Below are 24,003 nucleotides of genomic sequence, written 5' to 3'. Positions count from 1 at the left end.
CAGCGTATGAAATTATGATTGTTAGCAGCATAGTCACAATATGGTCATGATACGTTCAATATCTTAAAAGTGTTATTAAAAAAATCTTGTTTTATTCGCAAACCAGTACATATTTGGAGCTAAGAATATATGTAGCAGAATATATGTATCCTGCCATAAAGGATATGTCAGATTAAAGGTAAGTGTTTCAGCCGTTCTTGAAAATCATGGAGGTAAATATGTAAGGTATTTCAGGTACTTACTGAACTGTATAGTGTACTCTGAATACAGCAGTGCACTACTGTACCTAGAGCTGATGGCAATTTACCTGGAGTGTTTCATTACAAATGCAAACCTTGGTCTTCCTCAAAAAGACAAGGAAAGGAAAGAAAAAACACGCTAAGAAAAGAAGCAAATTTCATATCAGACAAAGTATATTTTCCTGTTAATCATTTAAATACTGATTACTTAAATCACTTATATAGTACTGTATTTATGCTTTGTCATATGTACCTCAAAGGCAAAATACCATGTAAACAAGAAATTTCACTTCAGTGGGAACTAATTATTAGACTAATTAACACAAATAATTATTAGACTGAGAATACAACTTCCAGCATAAGCTAGAACATGAATCTTTGGATAAAATAAAATAAAGAATACCAGGGAAGAAAGATATATAACTCTGAAAAGATTCACTGCCTAGTTTCAAGCCAAATAAATCAAAAACAACTATGATCACAGTGTTCTGGAAAGCACTGTTATTACACTATGCTGTGCATCCTTTATAGGTGGATTTTTCTGTGTGTGGTACAGCTGGTTTTATCAATAGGTCAAAATATTCAATCTAGGTGGCTTGCATTTCTGCCTGAAAATATGTACGTGAAATCCTACATAGAAATAACTTGATTTTCAGAGTCATCTAAAATTATCTTAAAGGTTATGTGGACTTGATGATGCTCCTTGCTTCTATTTCAAGCTATTATTTTAGGACACCCAGCGCAGTAACAATAGCCCCTGCTAACATAATTTTGTTTTCAGATATGTTAGTGGAAATGTTTAGCCATGTAAAGTGTTAGTTTTAATGTAAGTTAAAATATTTTCTATGTTCTCACTTTTTTTTTTTTTTTTTTCCTCCATTATATTCTCCTGTTTTCCATACTTTAGTCTAACTGCTGTAAGATTGTAAGATTGGGGTTGTTTCACTGCAGGGAGAAAGCTTTAGTTTCTCACAGTAATGAACTGTGGAGGTAGTGGTTAGCTACTAAATAGCAGTGGTAATGTGTTGCATTTTCTTTTCTTCTTATGATTTTCACTTTTTTTTTTCCCTTTTCTTTTTCTTTTATTTTCTTTTATTTTTCTTTTCCCACCTTTTTTTCTTTTCCTTTTTCTTGGAAATAGATCCCATGTTAGGCTGTTTGTTTTCCATTTGGTGGAGTGTTGGACTATACCTCTCTATGGAGATGTTGATGAAGAAAAATAGGGAACATCCAGGCAACCTCTGTGTGGGCCATTTTGTAAGTGCTCTCACTGGTGAGAGTGTTTGGGAGATGTGATGGTGAAAGTAGCCATTTCACAACCTATGGAAAAATGGGGACATTTGGAAGAAAGAAGCCCCAGATTAGTGAGAGCAGAGACATCCAAAATCAGACCAAGGACCTTGTGCTGTGTCATTATTTCTACAGAGATTTTAATAATGCCTTCTCTAAGCTGAAAGAAAGGAGGGAGAGAAGAACTGTTGCCTGTCTTCAAGTGAGATGGTCTCCTGATGTATTTTTCAGAGGTGGTCCTTGAGATTTTATGTACTGTGGAACACAGTAGTATTGCAGAAATTTAGCATGAACAGCATGATTGTTAGGAGACACTGTGTAAGGAGCATTTGTTCATTAATCTGCTTTCTGTTTGCCACACAGGTGTGCTTCTGGGCAGTTTCACTCTGGTGAAGGCACTTCCCAGGTGATGATATGTACAGGTGTAATGTGTTTCTCAGGGAGGTTTCACTGACACTTCTTTCTCAGGTTGTGTGTGTGTTTTTGTTTCTCCAAATATCTGGGGGAAAAAAAAAAAGGAAAAAAAAAGGACTGAAAGTACGTGCTTGTTCTTTGTACGTAAATAATAGGGAGGAGAAGTGCAAGGGTAGGAATAGATGCAAAGGAATTTGGGACTCATTCAGTGTGTCTTTGACACTTCATGACATGTACTTTTAGCTTTATGAATTTAAATTCCTGTCATCTTAATATAGCTTGTAATTATTCCTCAGGGTACTTCAATTATTGAATGCCTATTTAAAGTAACTAATAAACTATCTTTGACAGATGTGTGATTCAAGTTCTATCAGCATGAATGTGAAACAACCAATCTTTTTCCTCTTCAGTGCATATTTCCTAATAATTTGATGAAATAAATCTTTTTTTTTTTTTTTTCTCTTCCCCATGGTAAAGTTGATTTATTATTTGTGTGTTGATGCTTTACTAGAAAAAATATTTATCTGCACAAACTTACATACATTTGGTACATATTAAACTCAAAATTGAAGAGCTTGTGCTTTTTTCTTTTGCTATAAGTGACGGTTTGGATTCATGTGGTAGGGCTAGGCAGTGGTGCAATTTAAAATGTTCATAAGCTACAGATTATTGATTAGAAATGTTTCACTGCATTGAAAGCTCATTTTCAAGATGAATACATTTAATAACACGTCTGTTTTGTGGAATAAGTAGTATTTTGCAGCAATCATGGAATGCAACGGCTACTATGTTTCCTGTAACAGTAACTGGGAAAAATACTTTATGGTGAAACTAAACACCCTTACAGGTGTGTGTTTATGTAATATACATCATATAAGTTGTATGAGTTACCCAGTTGGTTCCTCGTGCCTCCTTCACAATGTAGGTCCTTCTCAGGTCTTTCATCAGCCTATGACAAAAGCAGTAATGGCCATGTTTGTGTAGGCTGAGCTGATGGTGAGAACCAGATAACTCTGCTCAGAGACGGAGGAGGAATTACAGTACCTTGCCCCATTTGAATTTTTTTTAGCACTTGTACTGGGGTGACCATCCATGTGCAGGGGGACTGCTGGTTTAGACCTCTCTGTGACACACTTTCCTCTCACTTTTCTGCTGTTGTCTTCCTCTCATAAAACTATTAACACTGTGATACCCATGGTTCATCAGAAATTGTTTTGAAAATAGCTGTCTTCATTTCTGGAAAGTGTAAAGTATTCTCCTTTGTTTTTACGTCTGGCTTCCCTTTCAGAAATGGAATAGAATAAAAAGCTAGTGACAATGACATTAGAAAACAGGTTTGATTAAAACAAACAAACAAAACCCAACAAAAACAAAACATGTAAGGCCATGCTGCTGTGTCAGTAACTGGCTCTCTGTGCTTTCCTTTTTTTTCTTTCAACAAGAGGATATGAAACTGGTGGAGGCAGCATTTAAGCAGCACGGAAGTTTGATTATCTGTGGCGTCAGTTCTGTGTCCTGGGATGAACTTGGTTGGTCAAGTTGGTTAACAGGGTCTCAGCACTTTAGGATACTAGTGTCTATCTGTAGGAGCTATTCAGAAGCAAGCACGGTCCTTGTAGAAATCAGCATCGGTCTTGTGGGAGGAATTTGAAAGAGAGAGTCTTTCATCCTAATGGTCACTGAGAATGGCAGGAGGAGGAACTGGTGGGTAGCAGGTTTGAAAAGAAAGATGTAGATCAGAAGTAAGGAACTCAGAAGAGAAGAGAAAAAGAGAACAAAAATAATGCAACTGAGTTTTAAAAATTCCATTATAGTTTTCACAGGAGAGTGTTTAATTATCTCCAGCATAAAACAGCATTTCAGTCCTAATCATTTCCTAAGCAAGAAGCAAATGAGGTAGATAAGCATCACCTGAATGTTACTTGTGGTGGCAAGGAGTAAGAACCTTACAGATGTTTCTCTTTTTCTGAAACTATAAGGGGCCTAATCTGACAATTGCAGAGGAGGAAAAAGAAATATACCATTTTATCTTTATTTAATTTTTTCCACTAGAGAATTGTGCCTAAGCAGAGACCAAATCTAAGTTGTAATCAGCAACTCACATTCTTTTGTTTGTGAAAGGTAAACTGTCCATCCAAGTTTTATTTTCCATGTGGGTCAGATCAATAGCTGAATAATTGATTGGCTGACAATTGAACAGCTGAATTATTGAAGATTTTAAATGAGAATTTCATAGAAACTAGGACAGATGCCAGCAGAAGAAGCTTCAGGTACATTAATGGAAGTAGTAAGGTAAAGCTAGTCAGGACCCTTTACTGAAGTTAAGATTATGCATGTCAATTCTTGTTCTGTGTGTGTCCTCAGCCTGTTCTTTCCATAAGTAATAATTTTTATTCCACTCACCTGGACACTGGGATTGTAGCTCTTCCATTTTCCAGTAAGTCCTGCTGCCAGGATCTCTTGGCAAACACAGTTTTACCCATGACAGAATGTTGTGATGCCATTCAAAATTGTAAAAGGTGTCAGGCTTTGATTTTGCAAAAGCACTGCTCTTTTGTGACTCGATTGAATCATTCTTGAAATCAACAGGGTTGGATTAGAAACAAATAGCTCTTGTGCTGTTGGTTGGAGAAAACTATTACAGTATTTTTCTTTTTGCAACCATTCTGTTTGCTACATGTGTTAAAAATAAGTGTCTTGATGTTTGTCTATGGTTTTCGGGTACAACCCACTATTAGGGGTAGAGAAAAGGCTTCTGTAATGAACACAGGCGCAACTCCTTATCTGCCTGTTATGCAATTTGTGTGATTATTAATTTTTGTAACCCAAAGGTTGACCCGCATTCTCAGCGTGCAAAGATGTGTATCCTAGTAGAGGGTGAAAGGGAGGGACTGTAGCTGAAAATGTATGGGCTTCTGTTCTGTGGAACATTTATGCATGATTTTTAGAACTCCCTCGCAAGTGTGCTTTAATGCTTGTTTTACCCGTATAAGTTAGAGGGAAATTTGCTAGTCTCCCTTGTATTTAGGTCAGCTCATGCTTTCCACTATAAAGGCAATTTTTTCTTTTAGAGTTCTCAAAGATGGCTGTTTACAGCTGGCCTTTGATGATCAGCAGAGGGATTTTCTGTTTTAAAAGTCATTGTTTCTTGCTTCTCTCAGAAAAGATTTTTATCTAGTGAAAATAATTGAATGTTGAGTATAAATGGTATACTACAAACACAGTGAAGATGATAGAGCAACACACAATGCTAAAGGAATATTAAATTTGTGAACTCTGGCAGTGGACATTTAGGAAATGCCATATTTATGATGCATCAAACAGCGCAGTGAGAGAGGAAAGACTCCTGGGACAGCATTTGTTACTTAACTGTTATTTAATTTGCCTTGCAAAACAAACAAACAAAAACAACAAACCCACCAAAATCGAAGACTTGGGTAGTACATGCTGTGGTAACAAAGGACAGAAATGAATTCTTAACTTAAAATACAGGAGATGGTGATATGCTGCAAAAATAATGTGAAGTGATGAACTTGCAAATAATGGTGCAGCTTTCCTGGTTTTGAATAGTGATATAAGTACTTCTGTGCTAATTAGTGACAGATTATTTGCTGGACGAACAAATTTGTTAATTAAGCATGTTTAAAGTGAATAATTTTGTAAAATCCATTCATATATTGTACAGGTTTCCCTCTGGGAGCTTTCTAATTAGGGAATTAGAGACTAAATGAAGAGTAATTGGGAACTGAATTGTGTTGGGAAGGGTAATAAATGTAATGGGGAGTCATAGTTTGTTTTGGGATGGTCTTAAATGTAAGTTTCGTTATATTAGATAAGGGATCACAAAATCCCCATTTAATATCATATGAGGAAACCTAACATAGCATCAAATGCATAGTAGCTTTTGACATAGAGAAGTTGCTGTGTAGACTATATTTCACATGTGAAGCTCTTTCTTATTTGGACTGAAAACATGTAATTCTTTCTCCTCATCAGAGTCCAGGGTACTGTGTCTTGGTGAGTGATGAAGGAATGGGTAGGGAATATTCACCTGGGTGCCCTGGCACCTCCTGATTTTTGAGTACAGTTGAATAACTCATCTGTTACATTGTGAAACTGCAGCTTCATATGAAGTATGCGTGGCATGCTGTAAATGAAGTGTTCCACAATCCCATTGTGAAAGGAGAGAGAGAAAATGACTTCTGGGAACTGGCACTCAAAGGACAATTTTAAGTTAGAATTGGAAGTTTCGTGGGGCTCTTCTTATTGTTCTGTATTGATATCGTGCACTGCACAGCAAGTGACTTGATCATAGATACCATTGCAGTAACGGTGATGATGTTAATAATGGCAGCAGAAGCCCAAGAGTCATCTTAAGTTGGTACTTCTGCTCACCCTTTCTGTGTGCCTGTGCTCTTGAACAGTCAGCTGAATTCCTACAGAAGTAGATTATGCGAAGCATATTGGTTGCTAACATATATTTTCCATTTTTGTCCTTTATAAACACTCTGAAAGGCATCACAAAAACTACGCAAGCATTTAGCAAACATGGATTCTTAGTCTTAGTATGTGTTTTTACAGAAAGTTTGATTTGTACAGTGATGTGATTTCCTTTGTTGGTAGGCATGAATATAGTGTTGCTTGCCTTCATGGAATATTGACTCAGGGCAGAGTAAAATAAGGATGAAGGACACCCTGGTGTTTCTCTGGGCTAACCTATGCTGGAGGAGTCCTTACTGTACACTTGACATGGATTTGTGAAAAATACCTAAATTCATAGAATGGTTTTGGTTGGAAGGGGTCTTAAATATCATCTAGTCCCAACCCCCTTCGAATTGTATAATTAAGTTTGGGTCCCACTAACCTATGTAAAAGCGCTTTCATGCAGACGAACAGCATCCATTTTAGAAAGGAACACAAAACAGCTAGCCTTGTTTAAGTTCTATACTTCCCAGCTACAGAAGTCCTCTGAGGGGGAAAAAAATAATAAAAAATTCTATCTTATGCCACTTAGGTGTATGTTATGAGTTTTCCTTTGTCTTGTATCTCACTCTGAAACTCTGTATGGTCTTAATAAAGAGCAGAAAATATTAATCAGCTATAATGCCTTTCATTGTTGAAGGAAGCTCTGCTAGTAAGCTTTGTAGTTTTGGAAAGGTTTATGCTTCATTCCAAGGCTGATTTAATAGTCTCTGAAGTAGAGAGGTCATGTCACATTAAATACAGACACTATAAATTAGTATATTAAGATTTATGTACGTAGCTTCATTCATAAATCTCAAAAACAGAAGCTTTAGGTGAAGAGTTTGTTAATGGGATGAAGGCTTCAATTGGCAAGGACAGAAGTTTCTGTAGTAATTTTTATTTAATTATTTTTTAAATCCCAGTCATTCCTGTCCCCTTGCTCACACAATAGCAAAAACTATATGCCACAGACATCTATAAATTCTCATGCATCAGAGACTCCCAGTTATTTCCTTATCTCTGTTGTAGGTCTTAAGAGACATTTGAGTGCCAGGATTTTCTTCACTGGCAGAAGTCATTAAAAAGCCTTCCATTTAGGATTTCATAGAACAGCATTCCTGCTACTCTTCTGTCCACAGACATCACCACAGACCTCTGAAAGACTTTGTCTGGAATTTTTGAAAACAGAACAACAACAACAAAAATTTTGTACATGCATAATCATGGTTAAAATTCGGCCCTTTGTCACTGGCCTCATACAAAAACGTTGATCTTTGCCATAGAGTTTTTCAGAAGGCAAGAATTTATTCTTAGTGGCTTTCAAGGTTTTGCATTTTCTTTTTGTTTCAATGCCTGTTGTTATTATTACATGACCAAAAACTTCCAAATGCTGTTTGGAAACAGAGTTATGATTTTGCGTTTTGGTTTGCAGCAAGGCCATTTAATGGAAGAAGGCTTCTTGCATTCCACTAGTTGCTCTCTCGGCCCACTCTGGCTTTAAAACCATTTTCTGATGATTCCTCCATATGTCTGTGAAACATTTAACATTTAAGGCCACCAAACAGTTCTGCTCTTTACAGGCCAGGCCTTTGGAATAGGATGAATTGTTATGCACAAAAATTAATGAAGATGAGAATTTTTTAAATCATTTTGCTTGATTCTTAAGACAAACAGAAACTTTACAGAAATCTATGCAAAGAACAGTCTCACTATTTCTGAAAGGCTAAAAACTCCCCCTTAACATTAAACATAAATATATGAATAAAAAAGTCGTGGGGTAACAGAAGAATATGAAAAAGAACTGGATCAAAACTACTTTGTTACTGCTACTTTGAACACTATTTCTAGAAGCCTGCCAGAAGTGCAAATTAGTCTGCAAATGCCTGTCAAAGTACAGGTCTGTTACTTGAAATATATAATTATCTGTATTACCAGTGCATCTAATTGACAACTAATAATTTGTAATATGTATAGGTAAATCACTTAGTTGAAGTATATTTGCTGTCAGATTAGCAATGAAAATACTTCAACATTCTGGAATGCAGGTCCAGAGTTGAATTACAGGGTAATATATTTGGACTGGAAACTACACTATATCAGTATTTTTAAGCATTAAAAAACTGGCTAAAGTATGTTCCCATATTTCACAGAATAACCATGTAATGGTATTTCAGTCATGGAAAAGGGTATCACAGAGTTGTTATCCATTGAATCAGGCATAAAAATCATCAGACCTTTAAAAATGATGTCACATCCTAATATGTACCTGAGAGGATCTCCCCTGCTGTTGTATTATTAAATACTATATAGTCTTCATGGTATTGCTCAGTGTTTAAATATCATAGGTTTCCCCCATTCCTTTGGTGTTATAAAACTTTAGTCCTACAGGTGTACTGTAGGCAGAGCTGTGAGTTGAAATCCAGTATATAAACACACTTGTGCTAGTTTTGAACAGAGAGGCTCAGGTACTGGTAGCTAACTACAGTTTAGAGTGGGATACGTGCCAGATAGCTGCTCAGTGAGCTGTGCTGTGCCCTGTGTTGCCACCGCTATATTGCTGCTGTAGAGCTATTTGCTGTGCTAGTTCTATCTACACCTCTTGGCTGTCACAGCAGGGGCTGAAGTCTATTCCTGTCCTTTATGAACTGATGTTTTGGAACAGGCTTCGACTAAAACAGCCTGAATCATTTGAGGTATTCTTCCTCTGTATGTTGTAATCCTTTGAGCACACCAATTGTATCAACACTGTGCCCAAGTATGATGAGCTTTATTATTATTATTATATATATACACATACATATACACACACACACTTTATTATTATTTTATATATATATATATATACACACATATAGATATATCTAGCCTGTGAAGTAGGACACTGAGCAGGACTTCCAAATGAGTCCTGACTCTTTGTACAGACATTTCTACAGTCAAGGAAAGAGAAGGAGGAAATGAGACGTGGTAACTAAAACTCATTGCACACCACTGAACAGATCTGTATTTTTATGCTAATCTTTATATGCTTAATCCACAAGGCTTGGAATGCACGAGTGAAATTGTTGGTTGTATTATTCCACGTTCACTAACATAAGTTGCATTCTCTTTCTGTGCTACTCTTAGGAGAAAGTCTTTCTATTCTTTACATACAAGAAAGCTACAGTTTTCTTCTGAAAGCTAATAGCTATATCCAGCTTTGTTCTTAAAGCCTGAAGTTCCCCTAGGCTTTCCTTAGAGAGTCTCTTCTATCCCTGGAGAGATATTCCCTGTGCTTCAGCTTTTAGACAGAAGCGATATCATTATGTTTGTTTAATACTTGGCATATTATCAAAGAGGATGATTGACCACCTAGAGCACTGCAGGGATGGAGTCACTGGGTCACATGAAGAGCAGAGTTAATACTTGCCAACATGGTGGATGTGTAGGACAGGGAACTATGAAACGTGAATATTCAAGAATGGATTGTTTAAGACAGCAGCTCATCCTGGCTCCATTGAATATAGGACTTCTCGTGACTCCTGCTTGCCTGAAGCTACTCCTGCATCACTTTCCTTGAAAATGTGCAATGAATTGATAGCATCTGTCAGAATGAATCAGCAGGTATCGGTTAGCTGCTCCCTGAAGGGTTCATGCATTAGCTCCTTCATACTAATGAAGGAGCTTTGCTGAAGATCCCCGGCTCCTTTTAGAGATCTTTTCTCTGCTTTGTTCTCTACTGTTAAGAAAAGTGTAGTAATGTTGCTAAAGGCAAAATTGAAACGGTAGCTGTATTTGCAGAGCCATGAGTATTACCCTTAATTAGGACAGAAGTGTCTGTTGACCTCACTGGCACTCCCAGAGATCGAAGGTGATACAGACTTTCAGACTCTCTACAGTAGTACTAACTTTTCTCAGAGTAGGATTTTCTGGATTGCAGGTTCTCAAGTTTAGCTTAAATGTCCTTCAGAAAGTCTTCACAGTGCTTTTTTTTTTTTTTTAAGTTGTATGGCTTCTTTTCAAATATTTGAACAGATCTTCTTTACTGACATCAGCAGATATAGTTATATCATACTATCAGAAAGTGCCACTGTGATGTATCCACACATATTCTACTAAATTATGATTATTCAGCATCCTAAATACCACCATAAATGGAATGTAATCTGAGTTCATTAGGGTGGATAAAATTCACAGAATCACAGATTGGTTTAAGTTGGAAGATACCTTTGGAGGTCATCTGGTCCTGGTGGTATGTTTTGTGCTTGAATTTCTTTGACTTTGTACCTTTGTAAATAAATGATTGTAAATAACTATGACCAGTTAATGTTTCAGATCATCTTCCAGAACTTATATTTTATGGGATTCATCTTACCTAGCTTTGACTGTCTATAGTATTAAACTCTGCCCTGAGCTTGTTCACTCCAAGCTCTCTTTATATTCAGTGAAAACAAACAGGTAGTTTGGGGACAGGATTCATGTTGATCTACATTAGATATTGATCATGGGCTGAAATCAATTGTATTTGAGAAATTCTTCTCTCAATGGTATCAAAGGAGATTACATTACTCCCTCAGATAGAGAGAGACATCCAATTCTTGACACAAGTCTCTCTCCACACCTTTTCTGTAAATGGTGACTAGTTTGCCCATAATCATTTTTTATTTTTTTTTGTCTGATACAGAATGTATTATTAGAATAGTTCGGTTGGAAGGGACCTTCAGAGACCATTGAGTCCAGCTGCCTGAGCACATCAGGGCTAACCAGAAGTTAAAGCATATTGTCGAGGGCATTGTCCCAATGCCTCTTGAGCACTGACGGGCACGGGGCAGCACCCAGCTCCCCAGGAAGCCTGTTGCGGTGTGTGACCGCCCTCACGGCAAAGAAACGTTTCCTGATGCCCGGCCTGAACTCCCCGGCGCAGCTCTGTGCCGTGCCCGTGCCCTGCCAGCGGGTCCCAGGAGCGGAGGCCGGCGCCTCCCCCTGCGCTTCCCCTCCTCGGGAGGCTGCGGAGAGCAGCGAGGTCGCCTCTGGGCCTCCTCTCCTCCAGGCTGGGCAGCCCAAGTGTCCCCAGCCTCCCCTCACAGCACATGCCTTCCAGCCCTGCCGCCAGCTGTGCTCTGGAGGCTTTCAAGGACCTCAACATCCCTTCTGCGTTGTGGAGCCCAGAACTGCACACAGTATGCGAGATGAGGCCTCACCAACACTGAATGCAGCAGGAGAATAGCTTCTTTTGACCGGCTGGCTGTGCTGTGTGTAATGCATTCCAAAAAGCGTTTTGCCTTCTGTCTACCAGGGCACACTGCTGGCTCATGCTGAGCTTGCTGCCAACCAGCACCCCCAGGTCCCTTTCTGCAGAGCTGCTACCTAGCCACCCAGCTCCTAGCCTGTGCCTGGGTCCGGCATTGCTCTGTCCCAGGGGCAGAACCCAGCATTTCCCTTTGTTGAACCTCATGCTGTTGCTGATGGCCCAATGCTCTGATGTACCTAGATCCCTCTACAAGGCCACTTGTAGTCAACAGTTCCTCACAGTTTAGTATCAAGAACCCACTTATGCCCATGTTACAGGCTGAAGGTGCATTTTGCTAATTTGCAAACAGTAGGTTTAGCCCAGTTAGACTGCATGAGTTGTTAGTCCACCTGATGCAGCAGAGTGGTTTCTTTCATGTTTATTTATCTGAAGATTATGTGGTTTCAAAATGGCATCCATGGAAATGTCTGCTCATTTGTGCCCTAGAAGGGAGAGGTATGCACCCTGAACATCATGACTCAAAATCTACTTACAGCATATAAACTAACTGTGTGACAAATGCTCTAAGTTTCATGCCTAAAACTTGACAGATTTCCTATCACACTGCGGTACAGTGCATTGCTCCTCCATGCTACTTGATTGCTTTGTGTGGCATAGCACTGTTCTTTTTGTTAGAGACAGGTATGTGTGCTCCTTTCCTTCCAAGCAGACATATTATGCGGTACAAACAGGGAGCTTGTATCCTAAAACTAGGCAAGAACATAACTGTGCATCTTTGTCATTAAATGGCAATGAAACTCAATGCTCTTGAGCTCTCTTGTGTTCCCTCCCCACCTGAGTTTTGATTTCTAAAGAGAATCTATCAAGGAAGCCCTGATCCTCATCAGCATGGTGTCACCTTTTATATTGCTGTCTGCTAGATTTATACCGGAAAACCTCATGAAATCTGTTCTCAGTTCTTCATGGTAAATGATTTTATTCACTTCTAGTGCAATGAATGATGCCTAGTTTTCACTTGGAGATAGTAAATATAAGACAAATTCAAATAACAGAAACTGAAGTGGGAAAGATGATGAAGTAAAGCTATTTTAGACATAGACAAGCTTTATTGTTACCTGGAGTCCAGGGTGAAATATTGTGCATTCTTAAGATTATTTCTTTTTCCATGTTAGTTTTGTGGGTTTGGAAACCAATTAACAGTATTCAGTATTTTAAAATCTTTTTAAAAGTTCCAATTATATGAGCATTATATTACTATTTCTCAACTTCTGTGATTTTCAGCTTCATTTTTAATTTCATCCAATATCCATTGAAAAGGTGGTGTTATAAGGAAACAGTCTGATAGATGTTTTAGTTCCTGTGAAGTGGCTAGAATATTGTTGCAGGTGTTGCTTATGGATATAGGTAATACTGAATATTTTCATTTTTAATAAAAGTATGGAGAATTTCCCTTTACATTTTTCCTATGTGTGTGAAACACTGAACTATGAAGCATGATTTAGGGGGAGACCTTGTTAGAATATCTAGTCCAAGCTTTTGGCTGTTAAGTCCAGTTTAAATAACTAAATAACTTTTTTTTTTTTTTAAGGTTCTGGGCATAATTAAGGTCATCAAGAGTTAAGTTCAGTAATTAATTGGCATTTGGGAAGAATATTAGGAAGATTTTGTAGATACTTGAATCACTAAAACACTACTGTATCCATGATAAGTGTTCTCTACCACCTTACTCACCTGGATAGGGATCTTTCATTGTTTTTGTAGTTTCTCATTAATACTGACTGACATAAAACCGTCTCAGGAGTATCAGGAGGTCAGCGGGTGGTGAGCAATTGCGTTGTGCATCACTTGTTTTCTTACACGTTATTATTATTAATACTATTATCATTATCACTATTATTATTATTATTGTTATTATTATATTCCTGTCTTAATAAACTGTCTTTATCTCAACTCTCCGGCTTCACTTTCCCGTTTCTCTCCCCCATCCCGGAGAGGGAGGGGAGAGGGTGAGTGAACGGCTGTGTGGTGTTTAGCTGCCAGCTGGGTTAAACCACAACAGCCCACAGCGACTTTCTCAGAACCATGAACATCATAAAATTTGGAACTTAAAATCTACTATATGCAAAATCCTATTGACCCACCCATTTTTGCGCACAAAATCGGAAACCATCTTGAACACCCCAAAGTTGTTGATTGTATCTGGCAGTCTGGTTGTTTACCACACCTGTCCATGAAAAACTGATCTTACCACCTGCCTTAGAAACTCATAGAGGACTTACACCAAAGACATTTCTCCAGACAGTTAAAACATATTTTTGAATAAGCCAACTTCCTGTCACTAGGGTGCAAGGAAGAAAGTATCACAAAACTTCCAAGCAACTGTTGCACATGACCTGATGCTGAAATCTCTGTTAGAAGCCATCAGCAACTACAATTTATGTAGAAGAAAATGAGACTTAAAAAAACATTACTCTGGATTCCCTCTCCCACTTCCAACCACTCAACCCAAGCAAACACATCAGCAGAAATGAATTTTCTGCAGACCAACAAACGTTAGATGTAACAGCCTTGTAAGAACGACAAACACATTTCCATTGCAGTAAAATTTCTGCTGTAAGGTCAATTGTTTCAGCCATACACAAGAATGCTTTTTGTGATATATTTCATTCACCACTTTTTTGGAAAGTATGAGTGAAAATGGACAACCTCTATGCAGCAGAATATGTTCACATGGGCAATTGATAAAGAACAAATGAGTAGCTATTTGCATAAATAGGGTTTCAAAAATATTCACTCCATCTTTGACCTATCTGTCCTGATTCCTTGATGATGATTTACAGAAAATAACTGCAAAAATATTAAGAATAAATTTTGTAATGTGGATAAATAAAATTGAATGCTTAAGATAATTTTTTCATGATTATGTATAATTTTCCTCATATACAATCTTTGCTACACCTTCAGTCTTTCATTGGTGCAATCTACTTCCTAAGTTTATCTAGTCTATTAGTTTACACAGAGTGATGTCTCAGCCTCCACTTAGTTTGATGTTTGCTGTGCTCTTATATCTGAAGAAGGACTAATGTGCCTCAAGAGATGGCCATTTTTTACAATTATGACACTTAGTATAATAAAGAATATTACCTCTCCCTCAAAAGCTTCCATTGTTGGTGTTTGTTACCTCCTAATGTGAGAACTTTATTTTCTGTAGGTGGCATCTTTCAGTGCTTCACTATTTGTAGAATAAGAAAGGCTTTCTTCTAGAGGTCAGACCTGAACTCATTTGATATGATTTAAGCCTCTTTGTCCTTTCCATATGTTCAGTGGCTAGGATATGGGAAAGCAGCTGTCATTTTCATTCTTTAAGAAGACAAAGGAAAATAGTTTTTAGCCTAGAAACTGAAATTTATTTCAGGTTTTTATGGTGTTTAGTGTAAAATGTTGAAGAATGCAAACTTGAAAGTATCTGTTTCCCAAATGGCAGACTTCTCAACTTAGCCTGACAGATAAAAACCTAACTTTCAGAGTATCAAGCAAACCTAAAGTAACAGCCAATGTAATTTGTCCTTGTGTGACTAGCAACGAGGAAACAACATCATTAAGTGTGAAATACTGGATGGGAAGGATACAGAGAAAGAGAGGTGTGGAAGGTTCTGCCAAGAATCTATCAAGTTGAAGATGGACAAAGTACATTCGGTACTCTATAAAGAAGACATAAATGCATATGTTGTAAAGACACATCTCTAGTGTGCAATAGAAGAAATGCCATTAAGTGGGTAAAGCAGAGTACTCTGTTTTCTTCTGTAATTAGTGAAGTAGAAATGTACGTAATAATGAAGAAAATTGCACTCTAATCCACAAGTGCATTACTTAATGTTAGCTCATGAATGTGAAGTATCTGGAGGTGCTACTATGGTGAGGTCTGTGTAGTGCAATTTACTTTCTGAAACAAATTCCCTTTTATTTTGATAAATATTCTTGATATTCAAACACCACCCTTCTCCCCCTCCAAAAAAACTACTATAAGCATGCTGAAAATTAAAAGATTGAATATGCAGTTAAAATGCCTATAGGAATTCCTTCTGGGTTGAAACTTGACACGCACAATTTTAGTATAATAAAGCACTTCTTTGTCTTTTGTTTTAGAATATCCACATAAAAATGAAAAAAAAATAAAAGGACAAATCATAAAAGAAGAAAAGGAGTGAGACAGAAAATAATAAATCTGAATTATTTCCTGAAATTCTGTCAGTGGGTTTTCCCACATACAGAACAGATTATTAATAGATCTGATCAAAGGAAATGAATTGTGATAATCTAGTCATCTGTGGTAGTTAGATGATATTTTATGTTCTAAAAAGATGGAGCATATTCCATTACACTGAAGACAAGGATGAGATATTACAAAATCTGATTATAAAAGTGCATTCCAGTTGTTATTCTAAAGGAGGTTTTTCAGGTGTTGCTATTTCTAAGAGAGTGATTCGTTTTCCTCTATGGGAGTTAGAGTGGCTTTCTAATATGATAAAGTGTGAATTTTTGCTCCTGTTGTTTACGTAAAAAGCTATAGGGCAGCTCTTCTGATAGTGGAGTGGTAACATTAGTTTTCTTTTTGTTTGTTTGTGTTTTTGTTTTTCCTTTTGGTGCAATTAAAAGATCTTAATTTTGTTGTAGCAGAGGATTTTAAAAACAAAGTTATTAAAACAGGAATTGTGCAGCAGCATAACTCAAGGCACTATTTGGAAGTCTGAGGTCTCAGCCTCTTGTGGTTGTGGTACCATTGGTACTATTTGAGTGGCCATATCTGTTACATAGCTTTTTAGGGATTAAGGCCTTGTTTTCAGTTCATGTGTAGTGGAAGTATTGTTTGCAAATGTGGTGGTGGAATTCATTAGGCAGTTGACAAAAATGCAGTAATAATGTCATGGAAAATCATAGGCCAAAACAGTACTTTGACTTTGGGTGCTTCTGTTTTAAGATGCCCACTTGCATTACGCTAGATATGACTTTGTGAGTTATTAAGTGTTTGAGTGTATTGGTTGTACATTTGGGTTATTTTTCAGAAATACTGATTACCCATAAGTTTCCGTGAAGGTTGCAGCTCCCCAGGTGGTGGGAGAGCAGAATATTCTCAGAAAGGAAACCCACTGCAGAAAGAAAACGAACTGTTCTCTACCAGAAAATTGAACAGCATGTGGAAAGCTCATGCAAACAAGAGTTACTGCAAATGAGGGGACAGATGGGCTTGGCAGCCTGTCCTTAAAATGTCATGTAGAGAAAAAAAAATACCCTTAACTTGGAGCGCGTGTGAATGGGGGTGGGAGATTATTGGAGATTTAATGGCCACTATGTTTTTTTTTGGAAAAAAAAAAAACAAAACAACAACAAACAACAACAACAAAACCAAATAACTTCATTCTGTATTTACTTTTTTTTTGGTTGTTAACTGGTTGAATTTTTCTTGAACTTCTCCAGGTAGAGCTGAATGTAATGATTTCCTTTTTCTTCATTCTACTTATCAGGAAGTAGGGTACGCATATCATACCTGCAGTTCTCTTCATCTGACCTGAAGAACAGAGAGACTGGTTGAGAAGAAATTCACCTTCAAAGAATCATTGACTAGTCCTGGATGTTATCCTTTATATCTGGCATTCAGATGTATTCCTGTGCCCTAGACAACCCAGGACACAGGAACACTCTAGAGAATGACATTTTTTATTCTTGTGGTTAACCTTAGCTCTTACCATCCACAGTCCATAGAGAAATACCTGTAGGAATATCTGCCAGATAGGAAGATATAACAAAAGCAATATACTCGTGTATGTGTAATGTGCCACTATACTATTGCTGTGCATAGTTTGTCTGCAAGAAGCAGCGTGCTGCAAAACCAAATCCATTAGTGTTCATACTGTAACAGAATCAATAGCAATTTTTAAATGAAAACAAAATAAAGATAGCCAAACCTGAAGCAAACAAATGGTAAAGAAAAAAAGAAGGAAAAACAACAACAGGAAACCCAGCCAAACAAAACCAACCAATCAAAAAAATAAGCCACCCCAAACAGTAAAGAGGAAGAACACAGGGAATGTTCTTTCGTGTTTCCAGGAATCAGGCATGAATAGGAATAGACTGCTGTGGTAGGTTCCTGCTGTAGAGCCCACATCAGTTTTAAGAATAAATAATAGATGTCAGTGCTCAGTAAGAACTCATTAACAGCATCTTCATAGCCAGGCATCCTTGGTGATGATCAAAAGCCAATTTTCTATACTGGGAAAAGATGCTGATAAGATGGAGCAGCTGATGGTCTAATAAGTCAAAGTATCTGAAAGCCAGGTGCCATAGAGGTAATTTCCTATGGACGGTCAGAGCTATATTATGTGATAGGAGCACAAAAAAGGAGAGGAGCTGCTTTGCCTAGAGGGTATCAACAGGCACCTCCAGGAGTCATGTTATTTCTTGACCCCAGGGGCACAGAGACTCTGTTTTGTCTACGGAGCTAGGCAAGCAGAGTCATGACCCATTCTTGGGGCTCTTTTTGTCTTATTTTATGTGCCTTGAAGGAGGCAAAGATGCAGAAGACCCTGTGTGGCTTCCAAAGGTAGACTGGCAATTCTGCCTGCAATTCTTGGTACTAAGGCCATCTGAGACACCAGTAATGATGTTGGTAGAGGAGAATGAGTTGGCAGAGACTGGGAGTTATATGAGCTAAAGTATTTGATTTGGTGCTGTGTGTACGGAGAGCTCTGACGGCTATCGCAGCAGTGCAATTCTGTGCTGAGGTCTCCCACAGCTTCATGTGTCATTTACTGGGCTTTTTTCTCAGATTTGCACCAAGATATTTGGTCCTGTTTGTATACCTGCATTAAGATTGTGCCATCTGGTTTTAATAAGGAATTAAACTTACAAAGAGACTTCGATTGGATAAAGAATTGTTTAATGTCTGGCATATTTACCAGAAATTCCCACCAGACAGCTTCAAAGTAGTAGCTACTGGCTGCATAGTGGCTTTCAATAATTATTCACACATAAGCTGCTTTTAACCTAAATTGTCTATTACTAAGAAAACTAAATTGAAGGCCAGAATGCCTTGTATAAAGGCAGAACTTTTGTGTGTTGGCAAAGCCATAACTAGGACAAAGACTACTGCATTTGTTAGTCCTATCTGAATAGTAAATTAAAGAAATCAGCAGAAAAGGCATAGAAGCATTTTTTTATCTTTCTTCTGTCTCCAAATGGGAGAGAGCCTATTAGGCCATTTCATCATCTTCTTGCTTATTCCTTAAAAATGTACAGCCTGCACCAAAGTACGTCCATGCATCTTACTTCAGGCACTTTTTTAATGAAAGGTTTGGATTGTGCATATTTAAAGATGACTAAGTTTATGTAAAGCTTTAAAAACTGCACTTGCTAATCAAACTGAGAATGTTCTAGATACTCATTTTTTCTGTGATTTCTTCAGATTGTCAATTGGTATAAAAACAGAAAAAAAGGCATACTAATAAACGACAGACTACAGCTAAGGTAACATACCAACTTCTGCACATTTCTTTAAGCATAACTGATCTACTCATCTTATTGTAAGCATTGCTACAGGTTGGTGTATATTTATAGGTCTTATCAAATACCTTAATACTAGTAAGGAAACATTTTTGCCATGTCTTTGAAAACCAGTTGCACAAAATTCAAAAATTCCTAATTTATCAGAAATTGTATCTCGAAGAGGAAATAATTTATTATTATTGTTATTTTTCTAATGAATCAACAAATTCTTAAGACATTGTTCACAGTATGGTTTTTTTTTTAATTAAGTGCAAGACACTAAAGGCTCATGGAAGGAAAAGCTTTAAAGCTTGGAAATGAAATAATTAAAACTAATTTACAACTGAGCTCTGGGGTGATGAAATCCCTATTAAAAATAATGTTTTATGGTTGTTGATATAATTGCAAGATGGAGGAGAAAGTACCTTGGCTGTTGACTCAGAAGGCTCAGTCTTGATGAGGTCACTCTTTGCTTTATACTCCGTTATCTGTAGCCAATGCGGTTACCATCTGGAGTTGCCCAAGCCTCCTTCCTGTGGTTTGGTATCACCAATATGTTGATGGTTATATCAGTTATGTTCCATTCACATACACAATAAACTCTGTCAAGTATATTTAAGTTGCCTAGAAATGGTCTCATTTCTAAGTGACCAGTTCGAGTTTAGCCTTAACAACTGTGGTATGTGCAACATGGGTTTTCTAGATGTCAGGCTGTAGAAGGAATAACATAAGCTCTTTGGTGAAAATGCAGAAGGCTAAATGCTGCTCACAAACAAGTCTGTGAATTCTGGTAGATCTGCTTCTGTTTAAAGACTTTTTTCAGCATCTCAAATTTTCAGAAATGGGTTCAAAATATTTTGCACCTGTGTTAAAGAGACAAATTCTGCACATGGCATTTTACAAAGGGGCTGTGTGTTCTGGAGGAAAGAGTCCTACTAAAATTTGAGGGCAGATAGGTCTTTAGTTCTCTTAGGCTCTTCAGAAAGTGTAGGTTGTCTGCCGTCTGATGCCACTTACTGACTTCTCTGAAGTTAACAGGTAGCAATCTCCGATGGGTGGATTGCACACAGTACCTGACTGTTCTTTCTGAGAACATTGGCCAGGTTTAAAGGGTTGGGACTCTCAACTTGCTTCAGAGTTTCATCTGTTCACTTTGCATAGACAGGTGTAGTTTCCCTAGAAAAGTTCACTGCATGAGGAATTTCCTGCCAGGAAAAGTGAAGGTTTTAAATTAAGAGTTACCCACATCATCTATCCTATACCTGTGCCACCTTTTACAACAGGACCTGTCTGATGTTATCATCTCTTGCAATTTTCCTGGGAATATTTTGGTATATTTTCCAGGGCTCCTCACTTCTCAGATTTATATGGTTAGATAAGAACCTCAGGTTTAACATTGTAGAAAGTGTGTGTCTAAGCTTTTAGTGATACTGTGAAAAACTATAAACATGACTATAAGCGGAATCTTTTAAGATAGAAGCTAAACACAGCCATCCACACATGGTGATTTAAATAATGGGTTTTGTGATTCTTAGACTTGGGGTTGCCATCCAGGCTTGTCAGGATGGTTTGAGGCAGAGAATGGGAGCAAGGGGGATTAGAAACTAAAGCAGCAGAGTACCAGTGGGTCACTCTTGAGTACTCAGAGGTACAACTTGAAGGTTCATGTTGGGGAAGAACAGGACAGAACAAGGGGAGCCAAAGCCATTGTCATCTCTGTGGTCATTTATATCCTTGCCTTGCTCCACAACAGTGGAGAATTAGGTCAATCCCTTCAGAAGAAGGGCAGAAGATGCGTGAAGCATTATTTTACATCCTTGCAAACATGATGTGTGGGTAAAATGTTCCTTCTCTTTTTTTACAGTTGTATTTGCTGATATTTCTCACACTGGAATTACATTACCAAAAAAATCCAATCATTATAGGAAAAGCAAGCACCCCACATTCTCTCTTCTGACAAGGTCTATTATGCTTTCTGAAGAACCAGTATTTATAGATCCAGTCCCTCAGGATGCTTTCAGCACAGAGCCAGTAAAATATGAGTAGTGACTGACCAGATCTTTGTTAGCAAGGTGGAGCTGGCTGACTGGGCTTTACACAAAGGAAAGGGAGCCTCTCACCTTGTCCTTCCACTCTCCTCTGAGAGTCAAAAGCTTCCCACCTCAGCTCCTGCTTCAGCTCTTAGGCAAAATCATCCATCTGTCTTGCATTTCAGCTAAAAGCCTAAGCACTGCTCATAATGGCCATGCCCCATGGTCCGAACTGGTTTCCAGAGACTGCCTTTCCTTTCCTACTTGCAAAACTTTCAGCAGTCAAGCTTTCTGCTGGCCTGCCCACGATGTAAAGGTTAAAGGTGTCTGTGGTAAATCTGCTTTGGGCTGTGCTCTGCCTGTTCAGACTGAAGAACAGTCCAAGCTAGAGGGGATGTATGGCCATGGTTGGTCTCAGAAGAAGGTTTGTGCTGCATGCAGTGGCACAAGTGGCTGAGGGCAGGTGACTGTGCAACTATTCATACCCACATGAATGTGGAGAGGAACAGAAGAATGTTATTAGCAGAAGTAACTGCTACCTTTGCCATTACCACCCGGTACTCTGAATACATAGAAATCTCCTCCTCTTCAATCTGTCTGTACTTGTCATGCTCGTCATTTGCAGGACAGGGCCTGGCTGGGACTGGGAGTGTGGGCACAAGGGAGTGGTATTGTCTTGGGCTGTGAACCCGGAGTAATGCATTACACCTCGGCAGTGAGGCACAAAGGTGTTCTTTAATGCTGATGTTCCCTTGCAAGGTTTTCTGCAGAATCCATGGATGAGGACCTCAGAGTGAGTGCAAAGACTGTCCTCTCCTCCAGAATCCACATGGGGAACCTGGGACATGGGGTCTGGTCTGCACCAGGGAGGGCAGGTGGTGCTGGTGAAAGAAAGGGAGAGAGACGGTGTGGGGTTCTTTCTGGATCTCAGTAAGAAAGGGCTAACCACAAATGGCTGTGAATATATATAGTGAGTAAATCTTATGCCCCTTCAGATGCTGGGAACCCTGCATTTGTGCAGCGTCAGAGACCCTGGATGGATTTTCCCATAGTAGGCTACGCAGATACTGTCTGTGGAGAGAGGTTCCTCCTTTTCAGTCAAGCTATTCTATAATTTGCTTGCAAGAAAGCAACATAAAGGATGTTTGTATGAGAACTTGCTGTACTTTTAGATAACAGGTTGTGTAATAGCTGGCACCCAGTGGGAGCTGCTGTCAGGCTCCTCTGTTACAATGAGCAGGTTGAGTTTGTCCTGCTGCCAAGGGATTTGTGCCCCACAACACAGCCTGAAGCCCACACTCCCTGCAGCATAGTTCAACACAGCACAGGCTTGTGCCTACAGTTATATGGATCACTAACTCCTTGGTGCATGGTGATCTCCTAGCCAGGATCAAAACATTCCATCCCTTGATCGCCATACAGTTTGCTTTTCTCAAAGTTATTACAAGTTACAGATCATATTGCTAACATAAGGGCTTCTCAAGCCCTAAGTTCAAGGCCCAGTAGAGAAGATAAGGCCTGTTCAAGGTCACAGGTTCCTCAAAACCAATGTCTTCTGCAAGGCTCACAGTATAGAGTCTGAACTTTCAAGTAGATGTGGACAGATATCTCTTCAAGACCTCTGTACTAGGAGGACATGGGCTGCCCTAGAGCTCAGTTGTCATGGGTTTTCAGGAAGATGACCCTCCTCTTCTGGAATCCGAGGTGCACTGATAAGACCTCTCATCCCTGGTGGTAACCACGAGGCAGCAGCCTTCTGTTATTTCACTGGCTTTAGCTGCTGCCACAGGAGCTCTTGGGCCTCTTGTGGTCCAGGTGGGTGGGCGGTGTGATTTCCTCTACACCCCTGCAGAACTACACTGGGTCTCGTGGGCTGGAAAGGTTGGTTCTGCATCAGGAAAGACAGCAGTGGTAAAGGAAGGGGGTTAAAAGAGTTGCTTGAAGAAATAAGGGGTTTAAAATAGGATTGGAAAAAAGTACAGCATGTGAGAAAGGCAAAGGCTATCAAGGCAGGAGAAAGGTAGGGTAAAGGAATGCGTAAGTCAGCAAGAACTATTCATTTGTGGCTCACAGGAAATACAGGGGTACAGATGGCATTGGCTGTTTATATATCAAGACTAACATGACAGTTTGTTTCAGAACTTAGCTCTTGGTATTTTGTGAACTTTCTGTTAAAGCATGTGGCCTCAGTAAATGCTTGAGGATTTTGTGGTGACACGCTTATAGGCTTGTATGTCCTAAGAGGAAATTGCTCATGATATGGACATGGAACAAATCGTCTGGCTTAATTTCCTCTACCAGGTACCTAGGCTGCATACACCAAGCTACTTTGAAATTTGCATCAGCCCACTAGATGTGGGAGTGACACCTTTTGTTTTAACAGCTCAGCACTGCCTTGCATTAAAATGTTAATATAGCCACAGCCTCTTTGCCCCAGAAGGGACTCGCAGCTGTCCTTCCACACTGTATAGCAGTCAAGGGGACAGAAAGGGTTGTAGGCTTAAGTTAGAGTCTGTGAGAGCAGCTACACCATACTTTTTACATTCTTTGCAAACAGGGTGTACAATATTTTTTTTTTTTTCCCATGGGACAGAGGGTATAAGGTGCCATGACCATAGGACTGATTTGATCCATGTTTTTCATCTTTAAGATATAAAACGCTACATATTCAAAGGCCCACCTGAACTGACCTGTATTCTTCCATTTGTGACTCTCAGTGGTTTTCATATTGCTGAGTTGACAGTGGTACTTATACCAGTGTAGGTCACTGGAAGTCTTGCTTAATGGTGACCCTTGGTTT

At 38.8% G+C, this 24,003-nt stretch overlaps 1 long non-coding RNA gene across 1 annotated transcript in view; it reads left to right on the top strand.

Annotated features, from left to right (window-relative positions):
• Nucleotides 1-664: 664 nt before the first annotated feature.
• Nucleotides 665-24,003, top strand: part of LOC310888952 — a 46,893-nt gene continuing 23,554 nt past the window's right edge. The window contains exon 1 of the long non-coding RNA XR_014576278.1: nucleotides 665-4,235. This is a non-coding gene — a long non-coding RNA (uncharacterized lncRNA). The remainder of the gene's footprint in view (nucleotides 4,236-24,003) is intronic.

Source organism: Anser anser, assembly GCF_964211835.1.
Source record: "Anser anser genome assembly, chromosome: 1".
Taxonomy (NCBI): domain Eukaryota; kingdom Metazoa; phylum Chordata; class Aves; order Anseriformes; family Anatidae; genus Anser; species Anser anser.
Note: the sequence above shows the minus strand (reverse complement) of the source record. Positions and strands in the feature narration are given on the sequence as shown.